General features: G+C 46.1%; 1 long non-coding RNA gene across 1 annotated transcript in view; it reads left to right on the top strand.

Moving 5' to 3' along the window:
- LOC121143211 overlaps positions 1-17,663 on the top strand; it is a 585,525-nt gene that overhangs the window by 540,094 nt on the left and 27,768 nt on the right. Inside the window, exon 10 of the long non-coding RNA XR_005880399.1 lies at positions 7,026-7,297. This is a non-coding gene — a long non-coding RNA (uncharacterized LOC121143211). The remainder of the gene's footprint in view (positions 1-7,025; positions 7,298-17,663) is intronic.

Genomic DNA, 17,663 nt, shown 5'->3' with positions numbered 1-17,663 from the left:
AATTCATGGAAAGCAAAGTTTTCGCTTGTCTTTCTGAGAAAATACCGATATAAATGTTCTCCAGTTTATAGCCACTAATGGGGTTAATTAGCCCTCATATGGCCTGTTATTACGGTAATTCCCTCCCAGTCCTTTGGGTTCTAAGGCTGGAGCTTTAAAGCTGAACCTTCCCCAGCTCTGTATAATCTACATTCATGGAACTGTGACCTTGATCAGTGTAGCTTGGGACGAGATGGTATGCAAGAGAGCCCTAAGTCTGAGTCCCAGCACTGCATAAAGGGGTGTGGTGGCCCAAGCCTGTGGCCCCAGAACTAGAAAGACAGAGACAGGACAATCAGAAGTTCAAAACCATCTTCAGCTATATAAAGAGTCTGAGGCCAGGCTAGGATATACAAGATGCTGTCTCAAAAATAAAATAAGATAAACATAACCTGTAGGCCCAGTTTTTGTGTGAAAGAAGATACTATATATCAAAGATCCTAAAGAGGTGCGGAGGTGCCGAATTAAGGAGGCTGTCTCAGCTCTAACCCCAGCATTCCTGAGGCTGAGGCAGAAGGGTTAAGAATTTGAGACCAAAAACAATGACATAGCAGCCTGACCCAAATAAAACAGAACGGTCGGAGTGGGGGTGGGGAACAAGGGAAATTCTGTCTTCCAGGAAAGAGCCAGTTTCCTCCTGAGCTCACAGCAGCTAGCAGGCAATGACACCTGCTCGAGTCCCTTTGGCCTCAGTCTACTGAAGTCTAAAGTCCAACCTTGTTCCAGACTCAGTTGGGGAAGCCAAGCGTATTTTCCAGCTCAGATGCCACAAGCCTTTCACCCAGCATCTCCTCTGAAACTGTCAAATACAGCAGAACAGAGTAATCCCAAATTCACCAGCTGTCATGAGAGGTAGAGACAGTATCTGCTGTCCAAACTCAAGGTTAGTTCCTTTCTTGTTCACCCTCAAGTGAACAGAAGTGAACAGAATGCTGTTCGTTCTTCAAAGGGGAAGGGAATATAAGGCGGCTCTGTTGGAAGAAAGCAATAGAAATTCTCCCTGGAATGCTCTTTTAGATCATTAATTCCTTTCTAGACAAATACCCAAGGACCAGGCCCCTTTTCTGTCAATTTGCCACAGTAAAACCTTCTACAAATGTATTTAGCATCCATGCACGAGGCTGAGGATGTGACTGCATTGGCAGAATGCTCACCTTGCACGCACAAACCTCTGAGTCCAGTCCTTAGCACTGGATATCCTGGGTGTGGTAGAGCACACCTGTAATCTCAGCCCTTGGGAGACAGAGGCAAGAGGATTAGAAGTTTAAGGTCATCCTCAACTTCATAGAAAGTTCAAGGCTAGCAACAATAGCCAAGCTAACTGCCTACTCTGGTGCCTATGAAACAGAGGAATGGAAAGTAAGGACCACTGTTTGGATTCCTTTCCAATGTCTATATATGGAGACTGCGTGTGGCCATGGGTCTGTGATTGCATTTGTCGGTTTAAATTCTGTACGCTTTAGCTCAAAAAGCTCAAGTTTAGCAGAACTGTGCACTGGTGACTTCAAGAGTACATGTCGCAGTCAGGTGTGGTGCTGGTCCTCTGTAACCCCAGTCATCGGGAGGTAGAGGCAGTAGGAGCAGGCTGGTTTTGTGCTGTTGTTCTTGTTTGTGATGTAAGATTTTGCTGTTTTTAAATTTTTTGTACATGAGTGCTTTGCCTGTATGTGTGTATGTGCACTGTGTGCATGCCTGTTACCCAGGGAGGCCAGAAGAGGGTGTTGAATCCCTGGGAGCTGGAGGTACACTTTCAATCTGGTCTATGGATGTTGGATATTGAGCCCAGGTCCTCTGAAATAGTAACTGGTGCTCTTAGCCATCGAACTATCTTTCCAACTACAAAAGGCTGGGATTAAAGATGTGAGAATCCACAGCCTAGTCTGATTTTCTTTTGCCACAGAATTCTGTCTGTAGCCCAGGATGACCTTGGATTCCAACAGTCTCCACTACTTAGCTCCCCAAGTGCTGAGATTCTAGACATGAGCCACTACACCCAGGTTAACATGTATGCCTTCCGCCGGGCGGTGGTGGCGAACGCCTTTAATCCCAGCACTCGGGAGGCAGAGGCAGGCGGATCTCTGTGAGTTCGAGGCCAGGCTGGACCGACAGCCTCGAAAACAATACAGAGAAACCCTGTCTCGAAAAACCAAAAAAATAAAAATAAAAAAATAAAAATAAACATGTATGCCTTCCATACAGAAGCAATAAAGGAAAAATCCTAAAGGGAAAAAGAATATCCAAAAAATTATAGAAATCAAGGAAGAGATCAAATGTGTTAGCTGCTTAGTGTACCTATCAATCAGATTGGTGTAATTTATTTTCATTTTTATTTTTTCATGTTTTATTTTCTATTTATTTCCTTACTACAATACTAGTGATTAGATATAGGACCTTGTACACACTAAGCAAGCTCTCTACCGCAAGCTCTATCCATAGCTCCTTGTTCTGTTTTGTTTTGTTTCTTTGTTTTTTGAAGTAAGATTTTTGTCCCTGTCCTGCTGCCCCTCTCTGTATAGACCAGGCTGGCCTTGAATGAGGGATAATGATTCATCCTGCCTCAGTCTCCCCCTCCTGAGTGGTGAAATTACAAATGGGAGCCACTATGCCTGGCTAAAATTACCGCTTTTCAAATATACAGATACAGCATGTGGCTTTGTATCATCTAAATTCATATATGAAAAAAAAAAACCCTGAATGAAGCCACAGTAGTCTCCCAACAGTCCTTGTTTTTGCTGAACATTCTACTTAATTATAAAGCTCATCTTTCTTGGAACCCAGGAGTCTGTCAACACCAGGAACCTCAGGGTGCCAGAGCATAGGTAGGTGGGAAGGATGGTCGTGCTGAGCAGGGGGCCTCCTCCCAGCACCAAACCAGATTGGCCACACTGTGTGCTCAGAAAAAGAAGTGTTGCGTGCGCGCCCACACACACACACACACACGCGCACACACACATGCACACGCGCGCGCACACACACGCACGCACACACACGCACACGCACGCACGCACACACGCACACGCACACACACACGCACATACGCACACACACGCACACAAACACACACGCGCACACACACACACGATGAAGCAGCCCATGGAGCCACTGGAAAGCTATGGTCTACAAATGACTTCTACACCTTGGAACAGAAGCCTCCCTTTCATATCTGGGCCAGGCCCTCAGTGAGCCACACAGGACTGGCACAGGTGGGATGCTAAGGGAACCCAGGCTGGCCACTCCCAACCTCCACTTTCCAACCTGGGGGAAATTGGGTAAGGCTAGCCATAGGAGGATCAGGGCAGCCTGGAAGACTTATTGGGTTCCGCCATGGCGCACCAGCACCTGGAGGGCAATCGGCCTTTGGACCGCTGGATTCTAACCCCTGTCTTCCCACAAGTGGTGTCTTGTGGGGGACATCAGTAGCCTCCCTCCAGTCACCTGCAAATGAACGGTAGCAGGTGACCATGTCGTTTGGATTTAGATCCAAGTGAACACTTGGATGATATAGGGCCCTTGGCATTTTAAGAGTGCAGCCATCTAACCTGTGCTGCCATCATACCTCCCATAGTGACTAGCAGGGCCACAGCTGGTGGCAGATAAAAGGTTAATAGACTTTGTGTCACCATCACTATGTCATGCCCAGGGGATACAGAGATGCCAGGGAGCCTGTGCCCCTGAGCAAACTGAGGAGAGCGTGAATGAGTTCAGTGGGTGAATAGCTGTCTGCTGACTGCTTATGGATACTGAAGCTACAGGCTTCACAGGATGGCTAAATGCAACCTGGATGCCATCTGTAACACTCCTCAACACAAGGCTCTCAACCTCCCTCTCTTCCTTCCCTCCCTCTTTCCTTCTTCATCCTGAAAGTTTCCTGTTGAGTGTTATTCACTCATTCTGAAAACACCCAACCCATTATTCCCAAGTCCATGCTTACAGACCTGTGGAGCCCAGATTTGGTCCCAAAGCACCTGTCTGTCCATGCAGAAAACCTCTAGCATCTTTCTGGAGGGTGTGTTTGCTCCAAACATGGGGGCGGTAGGTAAAAGGTTGGCCCCTTTGCTGTAGAAACCCTCTCTTGTATCAGCTGGTGGTGGTGTACACCTTTAATCCCAGCACTCAGGAGGTAGAGTCAGGTGGATCTCTGTGAGTTCCAGGCCAGCCTGGTATACAATGAGAGTTCCAGGACAGGCTCCAAAAGCTACAGAGAAACCCTTTCTTGGAAAAGAAGAAGAAGAAGAAGAAGAAGAAGAAGAAGAAGAAGAAGAAAGAAAGAAAAGAAACCCTCTCTTGCTGTCTCCCTCCCTCCCTTCCATCTCCATCTTTTCTGGTCTGCCCTCCCCCCCCCCCCTTTCCTTCCTTCTTAAGTGGCTTTCAAGAGGCTCCAGAGTTTTAGTCCCTTGGGCCGTCCCTTGCCAGGAAATTTCCTACAGCTCAGTGTTGGTCATCTTTCTAGTTGAGTACAAAGGCTTTCAATTAAGGTTTTTGAGACTTTAGATCACACACACACACACCTTCTTGATCACTTAGAGGGCACAGGGGACAGCTAATTTTAAACTTCTTGGACTGGGATGGTACAGATTCTAAGGTACACAGAATGTCTCACCCTGAGCCCATGTCCAATCCCAAATTTCTCAGTGTCGAGAGGCCATAGACTTGAGTCTTCCTGCAATCCATGTAAGACAGGGTGGGGGGGTGCAGGGTGACTTTGACTATGTCCCCTGAGTCTAAATGGTGAAAACATAGGGAGAGAAGTACAATGTCTTTCCAGAGTTAGTTGCTATGACAACTTGGGCATTCATTCCACACTTGCCTTCCTCATCCCCAGTTACTGGAAATGTTCCTATTGACTGTATGGTGCCCCACCCTCTCCCACAGTGCCCCAAGAAAATACGCACACATTCATTAGCCAATCCTAAAGGTCCCTCCCACCTCAAACACTCATTGTCTTTTCTTGTTGGCTGTACTGGGGATTGATCCTAAAACCTTGCATGCTAGGTGAGGGCTTTACCATTCAGCTGCCATGGTACCAGCTGGGACTCACTGTTTTTCAACCAGTCTTAAGAAATGTCTAACCTTTTAAAGTACTGCTCCAATTTTCATTCTTTTCAGATTTATACAAGGCTGTTTATCTCAACAATGTATACAATAATTTAAGCGGGGTGTAGTGGTGTATCCCTCTAATGTGGTGGCACTCAGGAGGCAGGAGTAACAAGAGCAGCCTGGTCTACATAGTGAATTCCAGGCCAACGAGGCTACATTGTGAGACTCTGTCTCAAAATAAAGAAATAATTTAGAATTTAAATCATTGAAAAATAACCCCTGGAATGATTTGCTTGCAAGGTTCTGTTTGTTTCTAGTGTTTAAGTAACCATCCTCCCCAAATCCCTTGTGAGATGGCCATTTGTAAACCAATAGCAGAATTGCTTCCAAAAGGGGAAAAAAGAGACAATGATATCAATTGTGCCAAGGGATTCATTTGAATGTTTGTCTTTTATTTTGGAGGTGTGGGGGAAGAAAAAGAATAATAACTGGGGGGAGGGGATTTGGAAGATTCATCAAAAACTTGTTTTTAAGATGAAAAGCATTTTCTCAGAAGAGTGTCTTGCCCCAATAACCACAGACAGCAGAAGTCAGGGAAGTGAGTACCAGTCCCTCTGGGCTCTTGCAGGTTGAAGGACAAAAGCATCCATGTCTCTAGAAAGGTAGACAGAGCAGCCAAACACTAAGCACGTCTCTGCAGCGCCCCCCCTACCCCACGTGGGAGCTCTGTGGGCTTCCTCAGACACTCCTCGAGTTTAGAGGTTGGATTTCCTGAGTGGGCGGAAACAGAACTGAAAGAAGGGGAGCAGGTTAGCTTAAGTAAGAGCCACTGAGAGCTTGAGGCGCTGGGAGTGTGAGGCACCCAAGCTGGAGGTTGGCCATCAGTCCAGGCCTCAGACCCTGCACATTCCCAAGTAGCTAGGGTTAAATCAGAGAGCCCTAAGAGTGGGATCGTGAGCGCTAGAAACAGACCTTTAAACGGGTTCTACTGCACCCAGGTCGCCAGTCTAGGATTTTCAGGCTAACAGAGAGGAAGGCCAGACAGAAAGAAAACATGCCTTGCCCTGCCCCTCCTGTGCACATGGCAGCCTGCGCTTGCAGGGCGGGGGGGGGGCACCTCGGGAGGGAAGAAGTCCTCACTGATAAGCATGTGTCAAAGCATCTGGCAGCATGGCCAGCCAGTCGGGGGCATGGAAAGCCTCCTTCCCTTAAGTCGCTGGAGCTGGGTTTGCCTGTCTCCGCATTCCGGTCCTCCTTTCACCCAAATGCAATTGCAACTGCCTTGCCTTCCAGCCTGTACTGAGCCTGAAGACTTAGGGTTTGATGAGGTTACTGCATGACTGATACAATTGCAGATTTTTACAGCCTCCAAGAGACAGATGTTTGGGCTGATTAAGAATTGAGGAGGAAGCTTGCAGCTGCACCAAGGAATAATGTATTGGACAAATATTTTAATCAAAAAATATGAAGAGATCAGCCCAACCTTCCAAGGTCTTCTGCTTTAAAAAAAAAATCTTTATCAAACCCCTATTCTATGGCTTCAATAAACAGAACCCATTACCTCACGGCATCTTTTGTTGGCCCCATACAAGAGAGAACAAAATGGTTATTCAGGGGAACGCTTTGGATTTTATTGTGAGTAGCCTGCACAAAGAGCTGTGTTATTGTATTTAAAAGAACCATCTGTAGCAGAAACAATGGCATCAAATTATCTTTGAATACCCACTGAAAAACATAAAGCTTGTTTTTTTTTTTATTCTTCTGTACGGTGGGGGACAGAGCAGTGTTAGGATAACTGACTTTTTGTTGTTCTCTGGGTGCATTCTTCCCGCTCCCCCTCTCTCTCCCCCTCACCCTCTCTCTCCTCTCTCTCTCCCTCTCCCTCTCTCTCTCTTTTAAAAAATCAGCCATTTGGGGTTTTAAGCCATAAACGATTTTTCTTGTTGCAGGGGATTGCAGAGGCAAAGCTAGGCTAGGTCTTGGAGGCTGGTGTGAAGCGCGCGGGTAAGGCTGGAAGACACCGGTGGAAGAAAAGCCGAAATGGATTCTCCGTGCCTTGGATGGAGGAAGAGGGGAAGTGCGAGCTCCTTCAACTCGTTCGGTCCGGTGAGGAGTGATCCAGCTTGGGCTGACAAGAGTCTCCGGGAGCCCTCTCGTTCAGTGCTTTTTTTACCTGCCAATCAAACTGCTCCAAGACAACACCCTGATCTGGCATGGACCCGTAAGTAGCTGGCAACCCAACTTTGACATTCAAGGCTAGCTCTGTCTCCCCACCCCCAACACTCACTCACTCACTCACTCACTCATTCACCCACTTTCTTCCCCTCTCTTTCTGACCCCTTTTGTGCATGTGTGACCTTTAAGAGATCTGGCTAAACACCCTGTGTGGCAGTTTTTTTTTTTTTTTTTTTTTTTACACAGGCCGATTTAAGCCTGAAGGTGTTAAGTTTGGGAATTAAATGCTAATTAAGATCTCTTTAACAAATGCAGAATAGAGATGGCACTTTATTCTCTTCTGAGCAGTTAGTTTTAGGTCTGAACGCAATCAAGGTGGCTTGAAAGGGGTGTGTGTGTTTCCTTTTAAGTGAAAACTCAGAAACAGGTCCGTGTGTCCCCATAGATAAATCCAATAATGAAAATTTTCGGGCTTCCATCTTAAAATTGTGAAACTCTAGCATTGCTCGCCTACAAAGAGCCCTGAGCAGACCACTGTGACTTGCCATGAAAGGTACGCTTCCTGAAGGGCTCACTTCAGTCGCCGTCGGGACTGTGGGAGGGGGGCCGGTAATTGGGGTGAGAGGGAGCTTGCATTAAAAAAAAAAAACCATGCAAGGGGCATGGCGAACCCTCGTTCTTTATGCAACTGGAATAGAGGGAGATGGGAACGCAAGGGGGCAGGATCATCAAGAAATATTACCTGAGAGGGAATGACAGGCTGATGAGACAGGGAGCTGGGAGGGCTGAGGAAGGACGGGTAGGGCGGTGGGTTGCTCTCTGGCGCCCTCTAATGACAATAGGACAACGCTGTCTTCGCCATCCCACGCTCGAGAAAGGGTTTTGCCGCAGCCGCAGCGGCGGGGTTTTTGTTGTTGTTTGGTTGGTTTTTTGTTGTTGTTGTTGTTGTTTGTTTGTTTTGTTTTGATTTGTTCTTCTCTGCACGAAGTAGAAGAGATAGGTATTTTTCAGCCCAGAAACTTAGTGCACGTGATTTCGACCCACGTTCTCCCTCCAAGCCGAGGAGAGGGTGCTGGCTGGTGGAGTCGTGCAGTCGGGGATGAGCGGTGCTGGGGGAGGGCCTGCCTGTCTGCCCGAGAAGTGTGGTCGGGAAGGCCAGTGTGTGGATCCTGCATCCGGACACTCGCCCATCACCGCAGTTCAAGCAGGCTCCTGGGGACCTCTGCCACCCAAGCGTGCAGTGGTCAGGGGCCTGTACCTACGCCTCTGCTCCTCTCCCTTCTTTCTCCTCCTCTTCTTTATTTTTCTTCTTTTTTTTTTTATTTAAAATTTTGGTAGCTAAAGGTTAATCTCGGGCTGAATGATAGAGCTATGATTGACAAGAGAAAAGGTGTTGAGGGCAGGTCGCGCGGTCTTATTTACAGCCCACTGCTTGCTGTAGAGCCTTTGTTAGGACTGGAAAACTAATCTAGTGCTGATCAAAGCACCACGGAGTTAGAGGACGGTAATGACTGCTAATTTCATTCCAGCCTCGGGCAACCCCCGCCGCTGTAATTAAAGACACGCTATTTAAATCCAGGTGAAGGGTAGTCTTTTTTTTTTTAAGTTGGGTGGGGGGGTGGGTTACAATTTTATTTAGATTTCTCCTTGTACTATGATAGTTATGTGGTCCAACACCAGGTTTGGTTTTTTTTTTTTTATTAGAATTGCTTTTTGTCATGTATACTTGGCTTTGAGAAATCAACAAGGTAAAAACCGAGTCTGTCACATAACTGCCCCTGTTTAAAGGAAGTAGGGGAAGGAAGCAGTTCAGTAACTGTTTAGCGGGGGATTTAAATATTTGGGTCTCTTTCTCCCCCGTTGGAATGAACAGAAGGGCCTTCGACACAGCTAAAAGTATTTGAAAGTCGGAGCAGGGTTAACAGGCCAGCCAAAAAGATGAGCGTCAGCTTTTAAAGTACTTTCTAAAGGATCGTGTGAACGTATGGAAAATATATTTTTAATTAAATAATTTCCCTACACACACTGTAGCTGTGTATTGGCTCAGAAACCTTATAATTTTAAAACCCATAGGAGTTTCTTTATAACATCAAAGTGCTACATTTTTGTAGTTGGTTAAAACTGATACGCTCTCTACACACCACACCACACACACACACACACACACACCAAAAAGAAAAATTAGCCTTTAATCTCTTTTTATCCGCGAAGACGAAAGCTCTACGCTCGACCCCTCCAGCGGCTGTCACGGTCGGACCAGGCGCAGCTCTATTGAGAAGCGACTCGGCTGTCTCATGCCAGCGCCCCCTATTGGACGCAGTGGGATATGCACAGCGCCCTCCCCGAACCTGCTTTTAGCCCCTTGCCCTGGGGTTAGAGAAAACTTTTTATTGCCCTCAAAGGGGGGCGGGGTAGGGATGAGGAGACAAGTTTTTATACCCTTAAAAGATAACTATAATTCAACAAAAACTAAAGATCTATTCTTTCCAATTCTGTTTCCAAAAAAAAAAAAAATACATTCCTCCTTACACCGCAGTTTCCCCCGCCCTGGTCTGGTTCTAGGTCCTCTTTTAGAGGTTATGCGGCGGTGCCACCGAGAAACAAAATGAAAACTGCTTCTGCCGCTCGCCCGCTTTTCACAAAACAAGACTAAAGCGGAGAGTGCTTCGCTGAAACGCCAACCGCGGTTCAGATCCGAGATCTGGCAAGTAAAGTGCTTGGGGTCTCTAATGAATGAAGCAACTCGCTTACATTTGATTATTAATTCCACAATATAATTAAAAGTCCAGTCTCTCCTTCGAGTATTTGCCTCCCCTGGAACCAATCTCGATAAAACTTTTCCCTCCTGGCAATCGGATAATTCCCAGCTATTGTCTGACAAACAGGTGTCTTACATCTTTTCGACTTTTATCTCAGTGTAGAATTTCGGGGGAGCTTAGTCTGTGATAAATTTTATTGGTCAGGAATCCAAGTTATACTGGAAACAGTTTTTTCATATATACTTCCAAACCTGTTTGTGTTAGAAAGAGTTGTAACTTTTGTCACCGAGTAGGTAAAGGGAGTAGCCTTGTGATCAATTCAGAAAGACTGACCACAAAAAGAACATAGACTCTAGATTCCAACAATGCAGAAAATGTTAGTTTGTTTAGTTTAAAATCAAAAGGAAACCCATTAAGTGCTACTAAAACAAAATGACCGTTTCCTACTTCGAGGACATGTTTGCCGTTTTAACTTTTAACCGTAAGGTTAGAGCTTGCTATCCGAAACTAGCTTAATTTTTTCCTATCAGAATGGCTTTCTGCACATTTAATGCGGTATCTCTGCAAGTCTGCTGTTGAGGATCTGTTTATTCCTCCTGCAGATTAGAGGATCCGAGGTGGTTTTTAAAGGCGTTGCTCCTCGCGATGATATGCCTCTCGTCTGATCCCGGGATCGGATCTCGGAGGAGGGGGGAAAAAGCCAGCTTTTGAGAAGTCCCTACCTACCCGGCAGTCTGGCGAAAAGATAGGCAAACAGGAGCCGCTGCCTTGGCACCCTCAGCCCTTACTCCAAGAAGAGGGTAGGCCTGGTTAGGAAAATCCCAACCTGGGACTAGCCTTGGGATCTCACTCCCACCGAGAAGACTCGGGAACGCTTCTCGGGCGCCCCGGGTCCCAGCCCTTCAGTCATCCCGCCGCGCGCAGCAGCGGAGTAGAGAGACCAAGACAGACCCTGCCTCGGAGGCAGACTGCAAAAGGGGTTGACAACCGCCACTGGGAAGTGTGGAAAAATTGAGAGACCCTTCCCATCGTGAGGACAGAAGACTTAGGCAAAGATTAGCGGGGGCAGGCGTGCGACCCGCGAGTCCCCAACTTCGCAAGGTCGGAGGAGAGTGCACAGCCTGGCTGAGCAAGAAGCAGTTGAGCCAGGGGGTGAGCCAGGCCTGGGCGCGCCATCGATACTGGATTGCATTGTGATTCTGCAGCCGCAGGTGGCCCAGTCCTTGCCCCAATCCCACGCCGCAGGACTGCCAGCGGGGAGGCGGCCCCTCCACCTCTGGAGACTAGGGAGGCGGCCAAAGAGGGGTTGAGAAGGCAGAGCCTCCCCGGGCTGGCAGCCGGCCGGTTCTCCCCAACCGCACTGTACCCTTTAGGGGCGTGGCAGGCGCTGTGGGTCTGTAGTCGCCGCGTCCAGGCTTGAGCCCGGGCGGGTTGGCTGGGCGCCTTGCTTTGTGAAGTAGTGAGTCCTGTGAGCCAGCCAGCCGGGTGGGCCAACTCAGCTTAGGTTCACTGAGCCCAGGCCAAGTCCTCAACCCTTCCTTCCTTTCTCCCCCCCACCCCCTTACCTCCCAAGCTTAGAACGCTGAGAAGCACGGTTTGTGGTTTGGAGTTGGGCAGGCTATTTGGAGATGGGGCGGGGGCAAGACTCATTAATAAGAGCCAGGTTTACTAAGTTTACTCTTCTTGTTCGTTTTTTAAACGCTAGAAAATCTTCAGTTCCTGGAATCCAAGTCCCAGACAAAGAGCCAGGGAGAGATGGGCCAGGATAAAAGGAACAGGGTACAGATAGATGATCATCTCTCAATAAACTGCCAGGCTGTGGCTCCCGGAACCAGGGCCCAGGAGCTACGTGGGATGCTGAAGGGTGTAGATACTACAAGTACAACTTGACACCATTGAGCCCACGGTGCTTGTCAATAGTCTGTGAATTAGGTGTGGAGACTGTCACCATAGATCATAACAGTTTCTGAAGGACTCATTACTGTCCAGCTTGTCAGTGATCTCCAAATTAAGGGGGGGGGTGGTAAGAGGAAAAAGGAGTGGGGACCGCCAACAAAAAGCCAAGAAGGGTAGGAGGAGAGATAAAAGTCGGAGCCCTAGCTCAGAAGGAGTCTTTAAAGATTATCAGGCCAGCGATCTGAGAATTCCACAAGGATGGGTTTGGAAGCCCAGCTCTCCTCTTGAGCCTGGTCTGGAAGGGGATGCTGGAGTGGGCCTCAGGGAAGGCTGACTTCTCAGGCATGGCTTTTGAGGTTAGAAAAGCTTTTGGAAGCGGCCTCCTGGTGTCAACAGAAGGCCTGAAGGATGCCAGCCCACTAGGGATGGGGGCACACCGATTCACAGCATGTTTGCTAGCACTGTGGGCAAACCTTCCAGAAGCGGCCATGGCTTCTTTTAGATCTGGTGGTGACTGTAGGGTGATTTTCTTCACACAGATTTGCTTTACCTTCTTATCATGCTACAGGTGGAAAGCTTTCTCCCTTTCCCATGAACATACTCCCAGTCATTTGCAGCAAAGGGGAACCCCTTCCCATGGCTTACTCTCGGTGGTGCCTGAAACCCTTGCTTTCTGCGGGTTTATCGCTTTCTATTGGTGTTTGGGTTGCATTGGGTTGAGCTTCCAGAAAGGAAGCTTGTGAGTGACAGAGAGCAGAAAGTTATATGAGGTCACCCCAGGAAGAAGATCGAGACCCAGGCACAGAGTTCCAGCCACTTGGACTTGGCTGCAGCAGTCACATGTCACTGGCCTGCAATGTTGTCACTGAACATGGGTCAGAAAAGCCTGAAGGAAGGCTTGGGTTTGTTTTATTCTGATAGATGTCACAACTAAATAAAATACTTACAGCTAGAACATTTTAAATGAACATCTTTTTCTTTAAATTGGGGAAACAACCATGGCCACTGGACAAAGAAGGCCATATGCCTTTGGCAGGGTGATTTGCCCAAATAGGTTGTCTGTCAAACAGGTGTGTGATATATTTCTAAGCATTGATTTGGGAGTGCAAAGGGACTAAGGACTCTCTGCAGTATTTGGACTCTCTGGTGCTCTCTCTCTCTCTCTCTCTCCTGATTTTTACAATCAGAAGTGCAATTGAAAACCAACAGTGGCTTCTCAAACTGTTCTCCGTTTGTCTTTAACGGGAATTTCTGTTTTAAAGCAATTAGATCATTTAGTGGGCAAACTGCATTTCCCCCTAGACAGCAACCGCAGTTGTGGGAGCAGAATCCCTGGCTGGTAATTCAAAGAATGAAAACAGTGAAGTGTGAATACTTTATCCAGAAAATAATTGATCTGGAATATATGAAAGATATAGAAATATATGAAACATTGTAAATCATATTGTTTTACATACAGCCCAGAAGACTAAAAAAAAAGTGATGGGGGAATAATATAGTTCAAAGCAAGAGGAAAATATATTAAGTTTCTAATTGCTAAACTCTTTTTAAAAATGTATTTACTTCATCAGTGAGCATTAGATGCAAAGGAATGAGTACAATGGGCAGCAAGCAAGCAGACCTGCATTCCTCAGCTTTCAAGGGTCCTTGCAGCTCTTGAGTGAAATTATTTGGTAAAATTGGGTCTGGGCTCTGACAGCCCCTTGTCCATTTGTTGTGTATAATACCACTTCTGAAAATTAAAGGCACACACAAGAAGAAAAGGATATGACTAAGCAACTTTAAATCGCCAGTCTACCTTGTACCCATATGGTACATAGAAAGGGGTAGAAGTTTGTGGTTGTTCTTCATGACATCTTGAAAGGGGGTAATGGTCCCTGCCAATAATCTTTCACGCTTCCGAAATCTAACAAATGTAACATAGGAAGATAGGATGCGTAAGCCACAAATGAAAGAGCATCCATTATTCCCAAAGTCATACTGTAAACACTAAGGTATCCCTATGAGCTTTCGAGTTGAGGGAAGCTTCTTCGTAGAGGACGTTTCACAGTGATGCAATTTATTTTCTAATTCTTACCCCAGCTCTCTGTACCCTAACATTTCTAGCATATTTCTTGTTCATTATTTTTCAGAAAGTATATGATTTTATACTCTTATTTGTTTATTTGGAAAATAACCTTTCTAAATGCTTTCCTTTATCTTCATTCACGTGTGTTTCTTAAATCTTAAAGCTCTGGTCCCTCTGGAAGATGAGTGGTACCCCACCTGCCAACTGGAGCGACTGGGCATTGTTTGTGACTTAGAGGGCAGAGGAAAGCATATTATAGAGTAGCATATGCCAGGGTCCTTGCTATACATAACTCTCTGTTGTCCTGTAGTATTTGGGGGTAGATAAATAGAATCTCACCTTGTCAGATTCTTCAGCCCTTCCGTAAGTCTTGGGTGCAATACTCTCTGTGTCTCTGGCTTCTAAAATCACAAACTTTCCTACAGCTCCTGGACTTCACTTTATTTGCCTCTTGAATACCAGGCTCCGACGTCATTTCCCTCACTGCAGAAGGATCCCTGATATGGCCATGTCTACAAGAGGTGGTTAGAAGGTTAGCATTTAGAGGAATGAGGAACATAACGAAAAGAGGAGGGGGAGCACTTCGTTTAGTTAGAGCTGGCTCCTCATATATTTAACCAGTTCCAGAATTAGAAAGCCTTTCTGTACATTTTCTCGTATTTTTCTTGCTTCTTTTCCTTATGTAATGAAATTAAAACTTTTGGAGCCCACAGTTGACATTTTTCAGAAAATTGAGTTATCAAGGCAGTAATTATTTCTCGGGGAGATAAAACTCTCATAGCCCTAACTGTCAAATAGGGCCCTTTTCAGATTTTAATTACAAAATAAAATTAGTCTGCTCTTCCTCGGAATGGTTGGCGAGTGGTTAAACAGAGCTTTCCCCCAATACTGGTGGTCGTCAAACTCTGCTAATTAGCAATGCTGAGAAATTCCAGTTAACAAGGGCATTCTCCCAGACGCTGCAGGTCCCCTGCCGTTCGCCTTCATTTCCATAAGGAGATTAGGAGAGGAGGGGACCCACTCAAATGCAGATGCAGGAGCGAAGCGTTTTTAACAAGCATCATAATAGTAAGATGCTTGGCTAGTTCCCACTAATTACTGCAACTTAAACCTCTATTTGCCACTAAGAAGAAAAAAATAAGTCTACAGTCCGCACCTCCACTAAATTGTCAGTTGGCTTCAGATATAATACTTGAGGAAGGATAGGGAGCGTTTCGAAGAGGAAAAACTGGTGTAAAAGATTGTAAATAAAATTGGGTTACACTTAGCAGTTAAGGCTTCTGGCTAGGGCCAATAGCAGAGCAAAATAAAATCTGATTACTCCAGGCATATGCTAATCACTAATGCTGGTCTAAAAGTGTATAACTTTCTGCTGCCCGTGGAAGGGAAGTGTTTGTTACGTTCTCTTTAGATGAAGCTCTTCCCATTTTCATAAACTATGCCAGTGGCAACATTTTAAATTCCCCGGAGGATGAAGCACCCTGTTCCAAGTCTTTTTCTGATTGTCTGCTAGTCAATAGTGTATTGTTGCTGGTACTGTAGTCAGCTATTATAACCCAAAAGAGACTTGCCTCTGTCATGGGCTGGAGCTGTTAGAGTTATTATACTTAGGGGACTATGATGGTGCTGGATTGAAGTCGGGTGGCCGGTGATCTAATTTTTTTTCAGTGCATATGTTCTAAAAATATGAACTACAACTGGTTTTTGCTGTAACCATCTTCTTTAATCTTATTTTCATTGTACATTATTATGCATAAACACCAGCCAGTCAGTTTATTGCCTTGATAAGTCTAAGTACAGCAAGCTTAATTAAAATAAAGCTGTAAATAAAAACTACAAATGATAACACGATTGTAATGCACTCCCATAGTTTATTCATATGATAGAGCAATTAACAAAAGACCTAGCCAGAACCCTTACCCCCTTTAAGTACGTTATTATAGAGTTCAGGTGCAAACACGTGTCTCTGGGAGTCGCACATCATCCCGATGCGGGGGCGGGGGAGGGGCATGCTTCTTACTACTACCCTTGAAAGAAAGCGATCAATATTTTTAAAAAGATGTTCTTTTATCATCATCCATTATTAATATTTATCTTAATAAATATACACCACCGTTGTCCACATCAATTCGTTGTTTTTCTTTCTTAAAAGTTAATTATCCATAAGCTTTTTTAAGTTTTCAGAATAACGCTATTAAGCGCCTACCGATACACACACAATCACAAAGTGCGTGCTCCGCCTGCCCTTCGTGGCGCGCGGACAATCATAATTCATTCATATGTTGAATCTCATAATTTGTACCTATTTTCCCCTGGTTTAACCTTCCACTTCATCTGGCGGTTCTATGTACATCTCCAAGTTAAGCAAATTAAATTTGATTCTTATGATTTTGTCCCACGGCTTATATGATATGTTAACTTTTCTTTTGTTTAGATTATGCGTAATTAGTTTGATCTTCCATCCGCCTCATTTTTTTTTACTTTAATTATTTCTACACACCTTCTTTTTAAAGGTAAAAGCAGTCTTGGAAAAGCGAATATACCAGCAGGGGGCGCAGCAGCCACATCCCAGAAACTAGGCGTGCTGAAAAGTCGGTGACTGCCTTCCCCAGCTCAACCTTTTCTGTAGTCTCCTGAGATTCGTGTTGAGCATAATAGTACACCCCTATTAAGCTGAAAACAATGCTTTAATTTGAAGAGTCCCAAATATTTACGCGTTTCTATAAGTCCTTTCCGGGTCCCCAGGATCCAAAGCAGCCAAAATTTAAGGAGCATCTAGGACAAGCAGAGAGTGGAGTAGAAAAGAAATTATTTATTTCAAGTTTGCAAAAATTCCTTGCCACAACTTTTCTGGGTGTAAAGTGAGCATATTTAGCTCGAGTGTGACAATAACCGCCAAGTCTGGGAGGATGAGGGTTGGAGACGTGGGGGTTGGGGAGAGACGAGGTGGGAAGAATAAACAGTTTGTGAGGACAATGTGCGCGGAGCGTGGCCGGCAGATACCCTTCTGAACACTTTCTTTAGGCCCAGTTGGGATGGTTAAGGGGAGGAGGGGCTGAGAGAATTGCAGGGGAAAAAAAAAGTAACCCTGATGGTTTAAGCTCTTTATTTAAAAAGAAAAAAATGGCATCAGGACTTTTTTTTTTCGGTCTCTCCCCCCTTTTGTACCCAAGTGCATTTTAGCCACAAAGGTTCCAACAAGAGTGGAAGGAAACTTAGACCGGGCTTTGTTTGACTCCGTGTAGCGACAACAAGAGAAACAAAACTACCTATTTGTAACGGACGTGGTGCGGTGGCTCTGGGCTTTTTGAGCGCCTGCCGATTGAAATCTTTACGTCTGGACAATGGGAGATCGGCTAAAATTACCCTCTCGGGTCTTGGGCGTGCAAGATTCTTGAGCCCCTACCCCCGCCCCCGGCCCATCCTCCGGCGGCCTGGGCTTGCTGGGGCCGGGCTCCCGGGGTTCCGCAGGCCTCAGCCCTACGCTCTTGGCTTGCACCTGTACCTCTGAACCCCGCGCGCCTCCCAGGCCCCAGTGCTTCCCAGCCCTAGACCAACTCGGCCGGGCCTTCACGGCTACCACCGTGCCAGTGAGCAGGGGCAATGCGGGCAGCGCAGCTCCCATCCTGGGAACGCTGCGTGGGAGGGAGTTTGTGAGCACAGCCCAAATGCCACCTCAGTGCCTCGCG

Source organism: Mesocricetus auratus, unplaced genomic scaffold (genome assembly GCF_017639785.1).
Source record: "Mesocricetus auratus isolate SY011 unplaced genomic scaffold, BCM_Maur_2.0 Super-Scaffold_100011, whole genome shotgun sequence".
NCBI classification, from domain to species: Eukaryota; Metazoa; Chordata; class Mammalia; order Rodentia; family Cricetidae; genus Mesocricetus; species Mesocricetus auratus.
The sequence above is the reverse complement of the archived record's forward strand: the minus strand, read 5'-3'. Positions and strand labels throughout refer to the sequence as shown.